This window comes from Pogona vitticeps, chromosome 2, assembly GCF_051106095.1.
Source record: "Pogona vitticeps strain Pit_001003342236 chromosome 2, PviZW2.1, whole genome shotgun sequence".
Taxonomy (NCBI): domain Eukaryota; kingdom Metazoa; phylum Chordata; class Lepidosauria; order Squamata; family Agamidae; genus Pogona; species Pogona vitticeps.
In genome coordinates, this window is record NC_135784.1 from 112472296 (window position 1) to 112489419 (window position 17124).

Genomic DNA, 17124 nt, shown 5'->3' on the forward strand with positions numbered 1-17124 from the left:
AATATTCAGTCCTCAATATATGCTATAGCTTAAAATGTAAACAATATTTATAGGGCACAATCCTTAAAGATACATTGTTAATGTCTAAAAAAGAGAAATACATAAACTTTCACATCTCACTTTAAAAAATTACTTAAAATCTATTTTGTGAAAATGTTTTCAAATATTATAAAAGCATGACGTTCTAAATAAGTCACACCTTATTATGTAATTCTTACCCACTTCCATCTCAGCAGGAGCAGAGAAATTTTTAGCCTCCCCCTCAAAAATAAAAAAAACCCAACCACCACCAAACGGTGCATTGTACAATGAGCTATTGAGAGCAGGATGATGTATTATAACCTTGCAAGGAGTTTTGAGGAATACCAGTTTTTAAAAGGGGTCCAAGCCAAACTGCAGTTCAAACCTAGATGGGTCAAGGTACAAATATACCAAATACTTTAAAAGGACTGCTAATGCATTTGCCAGTGAAAATGGAAGAAATTCCACTTCACATAACATATAAACTGACCACACTGGTTGCTGCCTCAGGGCCAATGAATACCAATGAAAGTTGAAGGATGTTGTGCATCATAATGCCACCTGATTTGATTCTGCCAGAAAAGGACTGTGAGAACCCATCAGTGTTGTTTGCTTGGATTTTATGACTATAAAAGGTATAGCATCTGTTTCAGTTCTGGGAGCAGTGATGCAGAATGGAGTGAAAACCATGGGGTATGCAATAGCCTGTTCACTGGACATGAGAATGTTATTTCAGTTTCAGGTGATATGGTGAATTCTAAAAACACTGATAAAAAGTGATGTGGCAAAAATAGCAATGAGAAAACAACTTGATGTGAAGCCTTCCGATGTTGAACATGCAACAAACTTTACAACTTTTATTCAAGATGGGTTTTTTTTTCAGGTGCAGGATGTCCTTTGGTCGCTCTCTAGGTGTCCTTGAAAAACAAAGAAGCTGATAAGAAGCAGCATGCTATTGAAAAAGAAATAACAAGAAGAGACACCTGGTAATTCACAAGTGAGAGCCTCAGGGAGAGAACCAATCCAAAGGAGAAAGCTACCATATCATGAGAGAAATCCTCCTCAATGCTATATTCCCAAATGGACCACCACCAGTAGAGAGAGAGAGATAAAGAAAAGTACTTCCAACCCAGGGAGAAATGGATTAAAAGGGAATCCTGTAAACCTGAAGAGATTCCCACACCATCCTCAATGAGAGACAGAGAATCATTTTGCACATCATATTCTGTATCTTCCAAAACTGGAACCATGGTGAAAACTGAAGCCAGTACTACTGGAAAAGGTCCAATAGTGAAGTCAACCAAGACAGCAAGGTGAGTTCAAGTGCAACCAGAGAAGAAAGACGATTTTCAGGATGGAGTTGAAGGTTCAGCCTCATCCAGAGACTGAGTTCCTATTGGCAAAGGTGAATACCAGAGCAGAAATACGTGTTCTTACAAATGATTCGCCTGAAAAAAAACTACATAGGAAAACAGCTACTCTAAATTTATCCAGAGATTTCATTATATCATTTATTCCAATTTGTCATATAGAAGTGTGGTTTGAATATTGTCCCACTTCATTGAAGCAAAGTAGCTGAATGTTGGACTTTAAATGAAAAAAATATGCTCTATTGCTCACAGAGAACAACCACCCCAGGTTCTCCCGACTGAAATACCTATATGGGTGAAATTGATTTGTTTGGGCTCCTTTATGGCAATGAAACATTCTTTTCCCCCCTCTGTGGTGGGTCTAACCAGGTGGTGCCTTATTGGCCTTTAGAATAATTTCTCTGATGAATGCAGCCATCAATTTAGTAGTATATCACTTTTTAAAAATTGCCCAAAGTGAATGAACAGTCTCTGAATAAAAATAGAAGGAAATGAATCAATTTCATCTGTGCCACTTCCAAAACAGGTTTTGATTACCAGAAATACATCAAATTAATTTAAGTCAATGTGAACATGGCTGCTGATCTATATACCATGTGATTTCATACTGAAATTAAAAATGTTGGAACAAGATTTGATTTAAATGAGCAGCGGGACCACACCCTGAGACTCAGAAAGGCAGCTATGGAGGAACAGGAAAATATGTGTCTTTGGAGACCAAAGCCAAGGCCAACTGTACTATGGTCATATCAACTGCTACGTACCAGTGTGAAAGCTGGACAATTACAAATCTTGACAAGAAAAAAAATGACTCACTTGAAATGTGCTCTTGGAGATTAGCTTTACAGAAACCACAGACTGCCCAAAAGACAAGTAAATGGGCTCTAGGTCAAATCAAACCTGAACTCTCACTGGAAGCTCAAATGATAAACTGAGGTTCTCATACTTTGGACATGATAAGAAAAAAAAAGGCAAGACTGGCTAGAAAGGGCAATCATCTTAGACACTTATTCTAGGAAAAGTTGAAGGTAGCAGGAAAAGAGAAACTCCCAATATTATGTGGATTGATTCAATAAAGGAATCACAGACTTTAGATTTGCAACACCTGAGCAGAGTTGCTCATGACAGGACCTTGAATTCGATATCTGGCTGCAGAACTGGAATTTAGGGGTTCAATTCCCTATTCTACCACCTAGTGGAAGAGCCAGCCTGTTTGTCTTGGGCAAGCTGCACAATCCCTGGATGCCCCCAGAAGAACGGAATGGAAAACTACTTCCAATCTGAGTGTTCTCTACCCAGAAAACTCTGGAAAGTGTTGCCATAAGTCAGAATTGACTTGACAGAATATGATTATTATATTTGGAGGCCATTTATTTCCAGCTTTTCCGTAAGCCAAAATAACATTGACAGCATATGACAATTAAAAAAAACAACAACAAGAAGCATCCCAAACAAATGCTAATATGCTGAGTGCCATCTGGGAGTAAGAAGTAGACACTGAGTCTCTTATTCCCATTCCCTAATTAGGAAGGTCTGCTATGAATAAATATTTTTCACTTAGTTTCTTCTATAATGAAGAAAAAGTATAATTATTGAATAGCTTTTGCTTTCAAGAAAGGCTTAACTTCATTCTAATTTATACGTGGTTGAGCTGATGCATGTGGAATACATGCCAAAGTATTTATGAGAATATGTATGCTGTTTGTGACAATAAAGATACAAAACACTGCTACATTTTTTCTGTCCTACAGTGATGTGAGAATAAACCACCTTCAGTGGAGATCTGCATGGTGCCACTGTTCTACTACACTCCTGATCCTGTGTCCTATCTTGCAAGATTGTCATTTACAAGGGAATTGACATGGAAAAATAAGAGATCTTTATATGCAACAATCACCAAATTTCATTGACCAGAAACAACCAGAATTTGTTTGCAAGTTAAAGAAAAGACTATAGGACAGTGGTTCTTAACCTTTGTTACTTGGATGCATTTGAACTGCAACTCCCAGAAACCCCAGTCAGGACAGCTGGTGGTGAAGGCTTCTGGGAGTTGCAGTCCAAAACTCCTGAGTAACCCAGGGTTAAGAACCAATGCTATAGGACATAAACAAACAACCAGAACATGAAATTGGGGCACGGGGGGAACTAAAGAAGATGCTGATTCAACAAGGATTTCAATTAGGTGGTGATTATCAATGTCTCTTCACCAGAAGAAGAAATAGACATTTTGCACATATCCTTTATTTTGTTTGTGATATTTTGGTTGCTACAAGTAATGAGCAAGAATATAAAAAAAGAATGAGAAAACTTAGTTCAGAAGTAGGAAATAAAAATTGGGTATTGCAAAATATTGTTTAGATTATTGGTTCATATTTGTTAAGACAAAAACAAAAGACAATTGAATTGTTAGATACTTTAGGTCTTACAATAGTAAATGTAAATCAGAAAGTAATATTTTACTATACAATACTAAGAATCCAAGGCAGACCTTTCAATATCACAGTAATCCAAGTTTATGCACCAACCACAAATTCTGAAGAGGCTCAAATTGACAAATTCTATAAAGACTTATAACAACTTCTAGAACTGACACCAAAAAAAAAGATGTTCTTCTCATTATAGGGGATTGGAATGATAAAGTAGGGAGTCAAGAGATAAAAGGAACAACAGATAAGTTTGGCCTTGGAGTTCAAAACAAAGCAGGGCAAAGGCTAATAGAGTTTTGTCAAGAGAACAAGCTGGTCATCACAAACACTCTTTTCCAACAACACAAGAGGCGACTCTACACATGGACATCACCAGATGGGCAATACCTAAATCAGATTTATTATATTCTCTGCAGCCAAAGATGGAGAAGCTCTCTATACAGCCAGCAAAAACAAGACCCGGAGCTGATTATGGCTCTGAACATCAGATTTTTATGGCAAAACCCAAGCTTAAACTGAAGAAAGTAGGAAACACCACTTCATAATCACACATTCATAATCCCTTATGAATACACAGTGGAAGTGAAGAACAGATTTAAGGAACTAGATTTGGTGGACAGAGTTCCTGAAGAACTACGGATGGAGGCCCGTAACATTGTCCAGGAGGCAGCAACAAAAACCATCCCAAAGAAAAGGAAATGCAAGAAAGCGAAGTGGCTATCCAACGAGGCCTTACAAATAGCAGAGAAGAGAAGGGAAACAAAATACAAGGGAGAAAGGGAAAGGTACAGAAAAGTGAATATAAATTTCCAAAGAATAGCAAGGAGAGAAAAGAGGGCCTTCTTAAATGAACAGTGCAAAGAAATGGAGTAAAGGAATACAAAGGGAAGCACCAGAGATCTGTTCAAGAAAACTGGAGATGTTAAAGGAACCTTTTGTGCAAAGATGGACATAACGAAGGACAAAAAAATTAGGGACCTAAGAGAAGCAAATGACATCAAGAAGAAGTGGCAAGAATACACAGAGGAAATATACCAGAAAGATTTGGATGTCCTGGACAACCCAGATAGTGTGGCTGCTGACCTAGAGCCACACATCCTGGAGAGGGAAGTCAAGTGGGCCTTAGAAAGCATGGCTAACAACAAGGAGGTGATGGCGTTCCAGGTGAAGTATTTAAAATCTTATAAGATGATGCTGTCAAGGTGCTATACTCAATACGCCAGCAAGTTTGGAAAACTCAGCAGTGGCCAGAGGATTTGAAAAGATCAGTCTTTATCCCAGTCCCAAAGAAGGGCAGTGCCAAAGAATGCTCCAACTACCGCAAAGTTGCACTCATTTCACACACTAGCAAGGTTATGCTCAAAATCCTCCATAGTATGCTTCAGCAGTATGTGGACCGAGAACTCCAAGAAGTACAAGCTGGAATTCAAAGGGGTAGAGGAACTAGAGACCAAATTGCTAACACGTGCTGAATTATAGAGAAAGCCAGAGAGTTCCAGAAAAACATATACTGTACTACTTCTTCATTGACTACACAAAAGCCTTTGATTGTCTGGACCACAACAAACTATGGCAAGTTCTTAAAGAAATGGGAGTGCCTCACCACCTTATCTATCTCCTGAAAAAACCTATATGTGGGACAGGAAGCAACAGTTAGAACTGGATATGGAACAACTGATTGGTTCAAAATTGGGAAAGGAGTACAACAAGGCTGTATATTGTCTTCCTGCTTATTTAATTTATATGCAGAGTACATCATGGAAAAGGCTGGACTGGATGAATTCCAAGCCGGAATTAAGATTGCTGCAAGAAATATCAACAACCTCCGATATGCAGATGATACCACTCTGATGGCAGAAAGCGAGGAGGAATTAAAGAACCTCATAATGAGGGTGAAAGAGGAGAGCGCCAAAATGGTCTTAAGCTCAACATCCCCCCCCCCAAAAAAAGATCATTGCCACTGGACCCATCACCTCCTGGCAAATACAAGGGGAAGATATGGAGGCAGAGACAGATTTTACTTTCCTGGTCTTGATGATCATTGCAGATGGCGACAGCAGCCATGAAATTAAAAGACACCTTCTTCTTGGGAAGAAAGTGATGACAAACCTCAACAGCATCTTAAAAAGCAGAGACATTACCTTGTCGAGAAAAGTCAGCGTAGTCAAAGCTATGGTTTTTCATTAGCGATGTATGGAAGTGAGAGCTGGACCATAAAGAAGGCTGGCCGCCAAAGAATTGATGCTTTTGAATTGTGCTGCTGGAGGAGACTCTTGAGAGTCCCCTAGACTGCAAGGAGAACAAACCTATCCGTTCTGAAGGAAATGCTCACTGATCCTGAAGCTGATGCTCAAGTACTTTGGCCATCTCTTTAGAAGAGAAGAATGCCTGGAAAAGTCCCTGATGTTGGGAAAGTGTACAGGCAAGAGGAGAAGGGGACAACAGAGGACGAGATGGTTGGACAGTGTCATCAAAGCTACCAACATGAATTTGACCCAACAGTGGAAGACAGGAGGGCCTGGTGTGTTCTGGTCCATGGGGTCACGAAGAGTCAGACACGACTTAATGAGTAAACAACAACAACAACTAAGTACACAGCTGCAGTTGGTTAGTTATTGTATCTTACCAGAAGTACTAGGCCAGACATTGCTACTGCTGTTGGTATTTTAAGTAGAAAAATAAATGCACCAAGATAAAGTGATTGGGAAGCAGTTAAGAGAGTAAGTAGATATCATAAAGGAACCATAAATTTTAAATTTAAAATACCAGTTAAGGAAAATTCAAAGTTAGTATGTTATATTGATGCAGATTTTGCTGCAGATTGTTCAGATCACAAATCAATTACAGGTTATTTGTTTCTATATGGTTATGCAGCAATTTCTTGGGTAAGTTGTAAAGAAGATATTATAGCCTTAACTTCTACCGAACCAGATTTTATTGCAGAAGTAGAAGCTTGCAGAGAACTGCTGTGGCTAAAGAAATTGATGAGAGACTTTGAGATTAAAGAAGTATTGCCCACCAAGCTGACAGAGGACAATCAAAGTTGCCTCAAACAGGCACAAAGTGAAGAGATGAATATGAGGATTAAACATATTGACAATAGATAACACTTTTGCGTGAACTAATAGGAAAAGGTGTAATTAAAATGCTTTATTGTCCTACCAGTGAGATGACAGTGGAAACTTTAATGAAACCACTTCCCAGAGACCGTTTTCGAAGACTACAAAGTAAAATAGGAGTTTTGGGATGTATTTTGTATACAGAAGGGAACTGTTGGTATATATAATTATACAATACAGTATTGTAGCAACCCCAGACCTACTGGAGTATCCCACCCTGTAGTTATGCTGCCACCAACCATTCGTTCTACCAAGTCACCCAGACCAGGAATGGATTTTAATAAACAAAAGAACAAGGTTTATTGAAAAAACAAACAGGGTAAATAAAAGGATCAGGTAAATAGGATACTGGAACTTGGTATAGTCCCAATCATACACATACAACAGATTGGTTCTCACGGAACACTTTAAGGTAACGCACAGACCCTGAACCTATCAGTTCTGGCTACCAAGATAGAAACCTGAACCTATCAGGTATGTACTATCTGACGAACAGTTGTACCCAGTCTGACCCACAGACTCCAACTCCACTTCTCCACGTCAGCTCTCCTACGATGGACTTCCCCCAAATATATATACAGTACAGCTCCTCCCCCCTGATGTCTCGCCTTCCACTCCCCATAGGATGAAACTTTCCCTCCAAACCCATGACAGACAGGTACCATCAGTGCTGTATGTGACACCTCCCCCCTTTATAAGTTGTTTTGCGGGGGGAAAGCTAAAGTGCTTTTCTCCAAAAAAACAACCAGGATCAAAACACATAAACAGTTATACATTATAATACAATCCCATAACCCTTACTTACTCACTCTAGGTCAAACATATCACTTATGCATTTAAACATTAATATTTGCAATACATTAAGTTACCTTTATTAATACAAACCAAGCCTGTTCAATAAACAGGTACATTTAACTTTTGGTCACCAAAATATACACAGTCCATGGTTTCTTCGCTGTCTTCACTCGTCGGGTCTTCTTGACAAGGCGTCAGCAACACAGTTCATTGCCCCTCTGACCACCTTCACTTCAAAGTCAAAATCTTGCAGGTTTAAAGCCCACCTCATAAGTTTACTATTATGGGTTTTCATTGTCTTTAACCACTGCAGTGGTGAGTGGTCAGTGCACAGAACAAAATGTCTTCCCCAGATGTAAGGTTTGGCCTTCTGGATCGCGTATACTATGGCCAGGCACTCCTTTTCCACGGTTGCCAAATGTCTCTCACCTTTCTGGAGTTTCCTACTCAGGTAGGACACTGGATGCTGGTCACCATTTTCATCCTCCTGGCAAAGAACTGCTCCTACCCCGCTGTTAGACGCATCGGTGTAGATGATGAACTCCCGGTCGAAGTCGGGAGCACGCAGCACTGGATAATGGATGAGCGCCTCCTTCAATCTCTGGAACGCCTCCTCACAGTCGCTGGTCCACGGGATGCGGTCATCAGTCTTCTTCTGCGTCAGATCGGTCAGCGGAGTCGCCATCTCGCTAAACCTCGGGATGAACTTTCTGTAGTAGCCCACCAACCCAAGAAATGATTTGACTTTTTTCTTGGTGTTGGGTCTAGGCCAATCACGAACGGCTTCTATCTTGGCCTCTAGGGGTTTGATCACTCCTCCCCCTACTATGTGACCCAAGTATTTTATTTCTGGGCTACCCAGCTGACACTTGCTTGCCTTTACTGTTAGCCCTGCTGCACTTAACCTCTGCAGCACTATCTCCAGGTGTTTCAGGTGATCTTCCCAGGTATTGCTGAAGATCCCTATATCATCAATGTAGGCCACAGTAAAGTCACTGAGCCCTGCTAAGGTCTGGTCCATCAGCCTTTGGAATGTGGCTGGTGCATTTCTGAGACCAAAACTAAGGACTCTAAACTCATATAGACCGAAAGGGCTGCAAAATGCGGTCTTTTCCTGATCCCTGGGATCAATCCTTAATTGCCAGTAACCCTTTACTAGGTCCAACGATGAAATGAACCGACAACCCCCTATGGTTTCAATCAGGTTGTCTAGCCTGGGCATTGGGTAGGCATCAGGAGTGGTTACGCGGTTTAATTTCCGGTAATCTACACAAAATCTAATGCTCCCATCAGGCTTGTCCACCAGGACTATCGGAGAGGACCATGGACTAGAAGAGGGGACGATTATGTTCTCCCTAAGCATCTCGTCCAGCTCCTTCCGCACCTTGTCCCTATAGGGTCCCGTCACTCGGTATGGGGATACTGCTTGCGGGGGTGCATCCCCTGTGTGGATCCGATGCATCACTCCCTTCACTATCCCTGGCTTATTTGAAAACACCTTTTGATATTTGGTGAGCAGCACTTTTAGTTCTTGCTGCTGGTCTTGGGTGAGTGCAGGACTGATCTTCACCTCATCTGGGTTGTATTTCACTTCCCCTCTACCCTCCCAGAAGGGCAATTCAGCTTCCTCACTCTCAGCTGCTTTTATGGCAAATAAAACCCTCTGTTCCCCTCTGTAGTAGGGTTTTAGGGCATTCACATGTACCACCCTCCGTGCTTGGTGTTCCTCCTGTTCTATAAGGTAGTTCAGGTCCAACATCTTGGAAATGACCCTGTATGGTCCTGCCCATTTGAGCTGCAGTTTGTTCTCTTTGCAGGGCCTAAGCCAAAGCACTTCCTCCCCTGGGTTAAAGTGCCTCTCCCTGGCTTTCTGGTCATACCAGGTTTTCTGTCTGACCTTCTGAGCTTGCAGGTTTTCTGCTGCTAGCTCTAGGTTTCTCTTCAGGTCATTCATTAAAGTGTCTATATACATCACAACATCTTGTGGGTCATCCTGGGTGATCTGCTCCCAATTCTGTTTGATTAAATCAAGTGGACCTTTTACTTTTCTCCCAAACAAAAGTTCAAACGGACTGAACCCGGTACTGGCTTGGGGCACTGATCGGTAAGCAAACAAAAGGGATTGCAGCTTCTGGTCCCAATTGTTTGGATTCTCTGCCAAGTAAGCCCTAATCATGCGCATCAGAGTCCCATTGAACTTCTCCGTTAACCCATTACTTTCGGGGTGATAGGCAGTGGTTTCCTTGTGTTTAATTCCACAGATTTGCCATAACCGTTTCATGAGCTTTGATGTAAATGAGGTGCCCAAATCTGTGATTATTTCTGAGGCAAATCCCATCCTGGACATATACCCCACCAAGGCATCTGCCACTGTGTTAGTTTCGATGTTAGTCAAGGGAATGGCTTCGGGGTACCTCGTGGCATGGTCCACAATGGTGAGAATGAACCGGTTCCCCCTCTTTGTGGCCTTGGGCAAAGGTCCCACAATATCCACTCCTATACATTTGAACGGGGTGTCAATCACAGGCAAAGGGCACAACTTCGCTTTGGTCCTGTCACGGTTATTCCCCTGCCTCTGACACACATCACATTGTTTACAGAACTCCTTGATCTGCTTCCCTATTTCAGGCCAGTAAAAATTTTGTGTGATTCTCTGCTGTGTTTTGTTCACCCCCAAGTGCGCAGCAAACATGTCAGAGTGCCCCCTTTGTAAGATCATGGGGCGATACTTTTCAGGTACCACTAGCTGACTTCGGATCCCATCTCCCCCTTTTGAGATATTCACCAGGGTCTCTCTATATAAAATTCCCTTTTTCCCGTGAAATCTCGTTGGGGTTTCAGGTGTTAGCTGGGTGTCTGTCACCTTTTCAAAACACTTTCGGAGAGTGGCGTCTGCCTTTTGCTCTTGGCCAAATTTGCTGTCTGTGGTTAAGGTTTCTGCCACAGCTTCGGGACTACCCTCATCTGTTTCAGCCTCGGGCTCTTCAGTACCCCCCTGAACTGTCCCCGTGGTAGCTTGTGAGCGTGTAATCACTAGCACCCGTTTCACATGTTCAGCCAGGTCATTTCCCACGAGCACGGCTGCTGGCAGAGTCGATGAAATCGCTAGACGCCAAACTCCCCTCCAGCCTTGAAAGCTCACAGGTACCTCAGTTACTGGCAGTGAGATTACCTGCCCCTCAATCCCTGCCACCTTCAGGCTCTCATTTGGGATTATATGCTTCCTAGGAATAATGTCTGGATGGCACAGGGTCACCTGGGAACAAGTATCACTTAGCCCCCTATACTGATGGTCAAGTATTCCTACGTCCACCCCAGCGGTCTCAAACAATTGTGAATCTGTCCTAACTAGTAAGCAGCGCTTGACCTCCACAAGAGGACCATTTTCCCCAGCCTGATCAGCAGATGTAACTGGTCCAGAGTGAGTCGCCATGGCAACAGGCTCCCTCAGTGGCAAGGAGCTTTGCTCTGTCTGGACACAGAACACAGCTTTTGGCTTGGTTCCACTCAAATCATGAGGCAAATTTCCCTTTAGCTGCTTTAATTTCTCACACTCTGAGATTAGATGGCCCTTTCCTTGACAGAAATAACATTTTCTGCTGTACTTGGAGTCTTTCTCATCTGTTTTTGGTTTTCCCTCCAAAATCTGAGGTCTTGGTGGTTTCATGTCAGAGGGCTTCCCTTCAACCTGGGCCCCTCCCCCTTGCTGGTTTTTCCCTGGTCCCTGAGAGTACCTGCTGTAGGTTTCTTTGGGCTTACCCACAGTTTTCCCCTCAGCACCTAAGGGCTTCCTTATTTGGGAAATAAAATCTGCGATCTCTGCCGCTTCTGTCACAATTTTAGGTTTCCTCTCTCTCACATGGAACTTTAGTTCCCCATGCAGGACTGAATAAAATTGTTCCAGCGCTATCAGGTCTTTGAGCTGCTGGAAGGTCTCTGTCCCCTCCTGAGACAGCCATTTCTCTAGCAACCTCACCAGTTGGGCCCCCACTTGGGTAAAAGTCTGCTCTGGTTTCTTGGTGAGTGACCTGAATCTCTGCCTCAGCTGTTCCGCATTTATCCCATGTCTGGCAAACACCAGTTTTTTAAACTCTGCAAAATCTTTTAACACCTCCTCTGGCATCTCTGCATAGACTTCTGCCAGGCTGCCACTGATTAAAGATCGCATAATGGTCATCTTCTCAGTTTCCCTTACTGAGAAGTCCACAAACGCTCTTTCCACGAGGGAAAAGAACACCTCAGGGCAATCTCCCTTGTTGTACACAGGGAATTTCTTCAAGTCAGTTTTAGACAGGCTGCCTTCCCCATTCCCTGGGTTCCCCTCATTATTATTGTTATTCCTATTTCTACTCATTATTTCCAGCTTCTTCAGCTCAAACGCCATTCTTTCTAACTCCAACTGTCTCTGTTTCTCTTCCCTTTCCATTTCAAATTGTCTTTGTTTCTCTTCCCTTTCTATTTCAAATTGTCTTTGTTTCTCCCTTTCTCTTTCCTCCAATTCCCTCACCCTCAGTTCATGCTGTTGGGCTAGCAGCATTTTTCTGAGTTCTGAGGTCAGTTCTCCCGTGCTCTCATCCTGCACTGAGCCAAATTCCTCCTCAGAACCTTGGTCTCCCTGTGGTTCTCTCACTTCCCCCATTTCTGCCATCTGGCTTCGAGTCAAGGGCATAATCCCCCCAGAACAGGCTGCCTTCAAAAGTCACGCCTCAAAATAAAACGACGACTTTTTTCCTTTTGCCTCAGAAACAGCCTTCTATAGACTGCTGCTGTCCCTCCAGCACCAACTTGCAACTGTTGCCAGGCAGAATCCACCCCCTCTGCTAGGCCTCTCAGCAGACAGGCTAGATCACTGTTACTTCACGCAGCTTTGCCTCAGCCCTTTCCCGCCAAAACGGGTTGCCTCAGAGCTCCCTAATCTAGTCCCCCAATCTGAGTTTGCACGTTCTTCCACTAGCCTACCTCCCCATGAGGTAAGCCTAGAAGATTACCTACGCGCCCTCAGATTTTCCCTGACTAGACCCCCCCCCTTGCTCTGGGCACACTAGCCAAGGCTTTGCTGGACCACTGGGCAACTGGACCAGTCGTATCCCACCCGCTGGACACCAATAAATGTAGCAACCCCAGACCTACTGGAGTATCCCACCCTGTAGTTATGCTGCCACCAACCATTCGTTCTACCAAGTCACCCAGACCAGGAATGGATTTTAATAAACAAAAGAACAAGGTTTATTGAAAAAACAAACAGGGTAAATACAAGGATCAGGTAAATAGGATACTGGAACTTGGTATAGTCCCAATCATACACATACAACAGATTGGTTCTCACGGAACACTTTAAGGTAACGCACAGACCCTGAACCTATCAGTTCTGGCTACCAAGATAGAAACCTGAACCTATCAGGTATGTACTATCTGACGAACAGTTGTACCCAGTCTGACCCACAGACTCCAACTCCACTTCTCCACGTCAGCTCTCCTACGATGGACTTCCCCCAAATATATATACAGTACAGCTCCTCCCCCCTGATGTCCCGCCTTCCACTCCCCATAGGATGGAACTTTCCCTCCAAACCCATGACAGACAGGTACCATCAGTGCTGTATGTGACAAGTATGTATATGTGTATCTATATGTTTAAAATGTGTTTGTTATGAAAGACCAGAATGTTGTATTTGCATAGCATTCCGACCAATCAGAATGTGTCTGGAGTCAGCCAGGCAGTTACATAAGGCAGGTGTCAGAAGTCTGTCAGACAGCAACAAACATGTAACAGGGGTAAGGGACACTTACAAACGTAGGATAAGGTCAGACAGTGACACAGACAGAGACAGGGTCTCTGACACAGAGAGGAACTAAATATGTCAGATACTGCTGCCAGGAATAAAGACGTAACTGACAAGATTTGATACGGCCAGATAGAGCTATCAAACATAATAGTATTATGAGTTATTTACTAGCGAAACTATGTCTGTCTGTCTGTCAGTCAGGAATATGTATGCCAAATACCAAATGTCTCAGCACTATGAATTATGTTATAATTTGCATATGTTTAAAAATACTAAAAGTTATTTATTGTTTTAACCCAAAGTACAAGTGATTATTTTACTATCAGCTGCTGGCACAAAACACACATAAGGGAGAACATCAAATTTCACTCTTCTAATTGTTTTTTTAATCAATATGCTTCAAGCTGCTGTGTGCAGACTGCAAGTTACTCAGAGATTTCAGAACATCACCTGTTCATCAATGGCTTCAAAATACATTCTTCCCACTTGCTTTTCTGTTTCATTTTTCTCTATCAGTCTTTCATTGAAATATATTCTTTGAGTTACACTTGCTTTCTCAAGTCTTCTGCAGTAAGTTTCTTCTGTGATTTTAAAAATCTTTTTGAGGGACTTCATAGAAATCATCTGTAATTGTGCTCACTCTCAAAAGGATAAGAAGAGTCCTACAGAATCCTTTGGTCTTCTTTCTTGGGCTTGTGAGAAGTTATCTGCAGGTTCTCAAATCTCCAGAATCTGAGAATATTTATTTAATACTAAACAGGCTCAAGTTTTTTCATGGCTGCAGGTAGTTTTTCACCTTGGGCCACATCATCTCAATTAAAGTTTCCAGTTTTCACCCTTTCAAAAATGGTAAATAGCATAACGTAAGCAGTTCTGCTAACTTTCAGAAGACCTGGCCAAAAACGGACCAAAAGATCAGATAGGCTTTGATCTTCATAAAAATGTGTACCTTCTCCATACTTAAAAAAAGTATGTCAGAGGCCACATGAAGTAAAGTATTGTGTGACAGGTTTTATACTCTCCAGTCTCAACAGCTTTTACAACAACCAAACAGAAACAGTGAATACATGTTTCTTTGAAGTGCCTGCTGAGTTATGGCTTGTACTCCTCTTTTCTGTAACTCTTAATATGTGTGCCATCATAATATTGGCTTAACAAATATGGATCTGGATTGTTTTCTTCAAATATCTTCAGTATAATGGAGGCTGTTGCCATGCATAGCAAAGATTTGTAAACTTTGCCACTTTTCATGTACCAGATTTCTAAAGCAACATTTTTATAGTTGCTTTTGTCTCTGGTAGTATTTTCTTATACCGTGGGCCATCTGAAGTACTGTGTCTTCTTGAATAACTTGTCCCATTAGGTCCACAATTACATGCTGCATTTCTGAAAACTTGCATTTTCTGGTATGCTTTAACTAATTTCTGCAATTTTTCATATTTTCTGAGAGTATATTCAAGTGCATTTCTAAATAAGCTATTCTTTTCTTTCTCTTAATGTAATATGTTTCCCACATAGCTACCTTATAGATAACTAAAAACTGAACATTAGCAGTGCTTTTAAACATTGTTTATTGTCTCTGAGAACTGCAACATTAATTAATATGACTGCTGAATTTGCAACAGAGAGTTGTCTTTTTTATGCCAAATAGCCATTGCTGGAAAAAGGACCACAGAGGTGGCATCTGTGTGAAATCTTGATTTTCTTTTCAAGTGCTATGTTTTTTCCTCTTCATTACTTATCTTTACTGTTTGGGGCACACCCCGCAAAAATGTCACAGAAGAAACATCTTCCTGAACTCAAGTGCTTGCTGTTTTTCCATGTGATGTGAGGTTGCTTTACTGTGTTACTTACACCCGGGGGGACTGGCTTTGTTTTTCTTGCTCTGTTTGCCTCTCGTTGCCTCTGGGTACCCACTGTTTGAGAGTGGGTGGGTACCAAATGTGCAGCAATATGATTTGGGGTAAGTGTCAATAGGCACTCTTGGGCAAGCTGGGTTACTGAGTGGATGGACAACTTCCATGTCCCCATCACATATTTTCTCCAACCACTGTCTTAGTGGGGTGCTTTAATTGCTATGGGACAGTTTATAAACAGTACACTTTGGAAGCTTGCAAGCAAGGAAGCTGGAGACAGTTTTTAATGCCATAAATTAAAAAGACAGCTTTCAAATGCATTGGGAGGGGGCAAACACAGGCTGAGGAGGATGCATCCCTTTGCTCCATCCAGGCTACAGGATTGAGCATGGTGAGAAATGTGATAAATTATGCCACCAATAAATCATGAGGTTTTGTTGCAAACTCTCCTAAGGCAATTAGTCAGGCTTTGGAAGTGAACAAGATTTGCCCGCATGAAACCATGTGTGTGTCCGTTTTGGATTTAGGGATGGACCCAATGAAAGAATTCACAATCCTAAAAATATCCAGATGTTTATTTTGGGTCCTTTCAATCATTTCCTCCCTTCCTCTGTTCACAATCCAGTTGTCCCCATTTTGTCTTGGAGAAAGATGAACTTCTAAAAGCAAAAGCAAAATGCTCCTTCCTGCATACCAAGTGAATGCAAATTCTATGATAGTCAATGTCACACACACCCATGCACACAGTCTACTTACCAAGAACCACGGAACTCATTTTAGCTTCTACAGGCTGGGGTTAATTACATGACTTAATGATCTAGGACAAAGAGGGCTGGTGGGTACAGGATCTTCACAGATCCTTTCCTTTTCTACAGCTCTAAAAACATTGTATTACCTGTTCGCTTTTATTGGAAGGACCAAATTGTTTCCATTCAAGGCCTAAGTTGCTCTTGTTTCAGATTCAGTGCAATAATCTATATGCTCTGTATTGATCAGCATTGTGGTAAATTTCTTCGATGGCAAGCACAGACATTTGATTCTAATGTGACACAGAACTTCATGGAAGGTGTTTTCTGAAGAAAAGGAGATAAGTTCTCAGCTAGCTTGTTCATGATTTTTAAAAAATTAAATCTGCTGCCCTTAGATAAGAATTCACATCCTTCATTGGGAACAGAGTGAGATGTGATCTCAAGCCAGCCAGCATTTTTTGCTTAAAAATCAACTCACACAGCAAATCCCTATATTACAGTGTCACCTGCATGCTTTTTCACTGGCTGGGTAAAATCATAACTTGGATGCTTGGCAGGAGCAAATAATAACAGCCAGAATCTTGTTGCTGATTTATGTTTGCATAAGGAAAATCACCTGATGACATACTGGCAATCTTTAGCTGAGTGATGATTTTATCCCCCTTACCTGTAATGCTTTTTACACTTATGGCTGTTGTTATTTGATAATGATTGGTAGCATCCCTGCCTCTTCAGAGTAAGACATCCATTTTACTGTTTAATATAACAAGCAAATGCCACTTCTTATTCCTAAAACATTACTTTGAGGCAGTCATTTCGGAAGACTTTTGGCTGTTAGGGAACACTTCTGTATTTTTTGAAGTGCATTATTTAAAAAAATCAATACACTGATAACATGGAACAAATAACATGAAGGAGATGCCTTGAAGAACTAAGTACTGAATTGTTTTCTCAAAGTATTCTGAGCACAAGGTACAACCACCTCTTAATCACCCTTTTAAG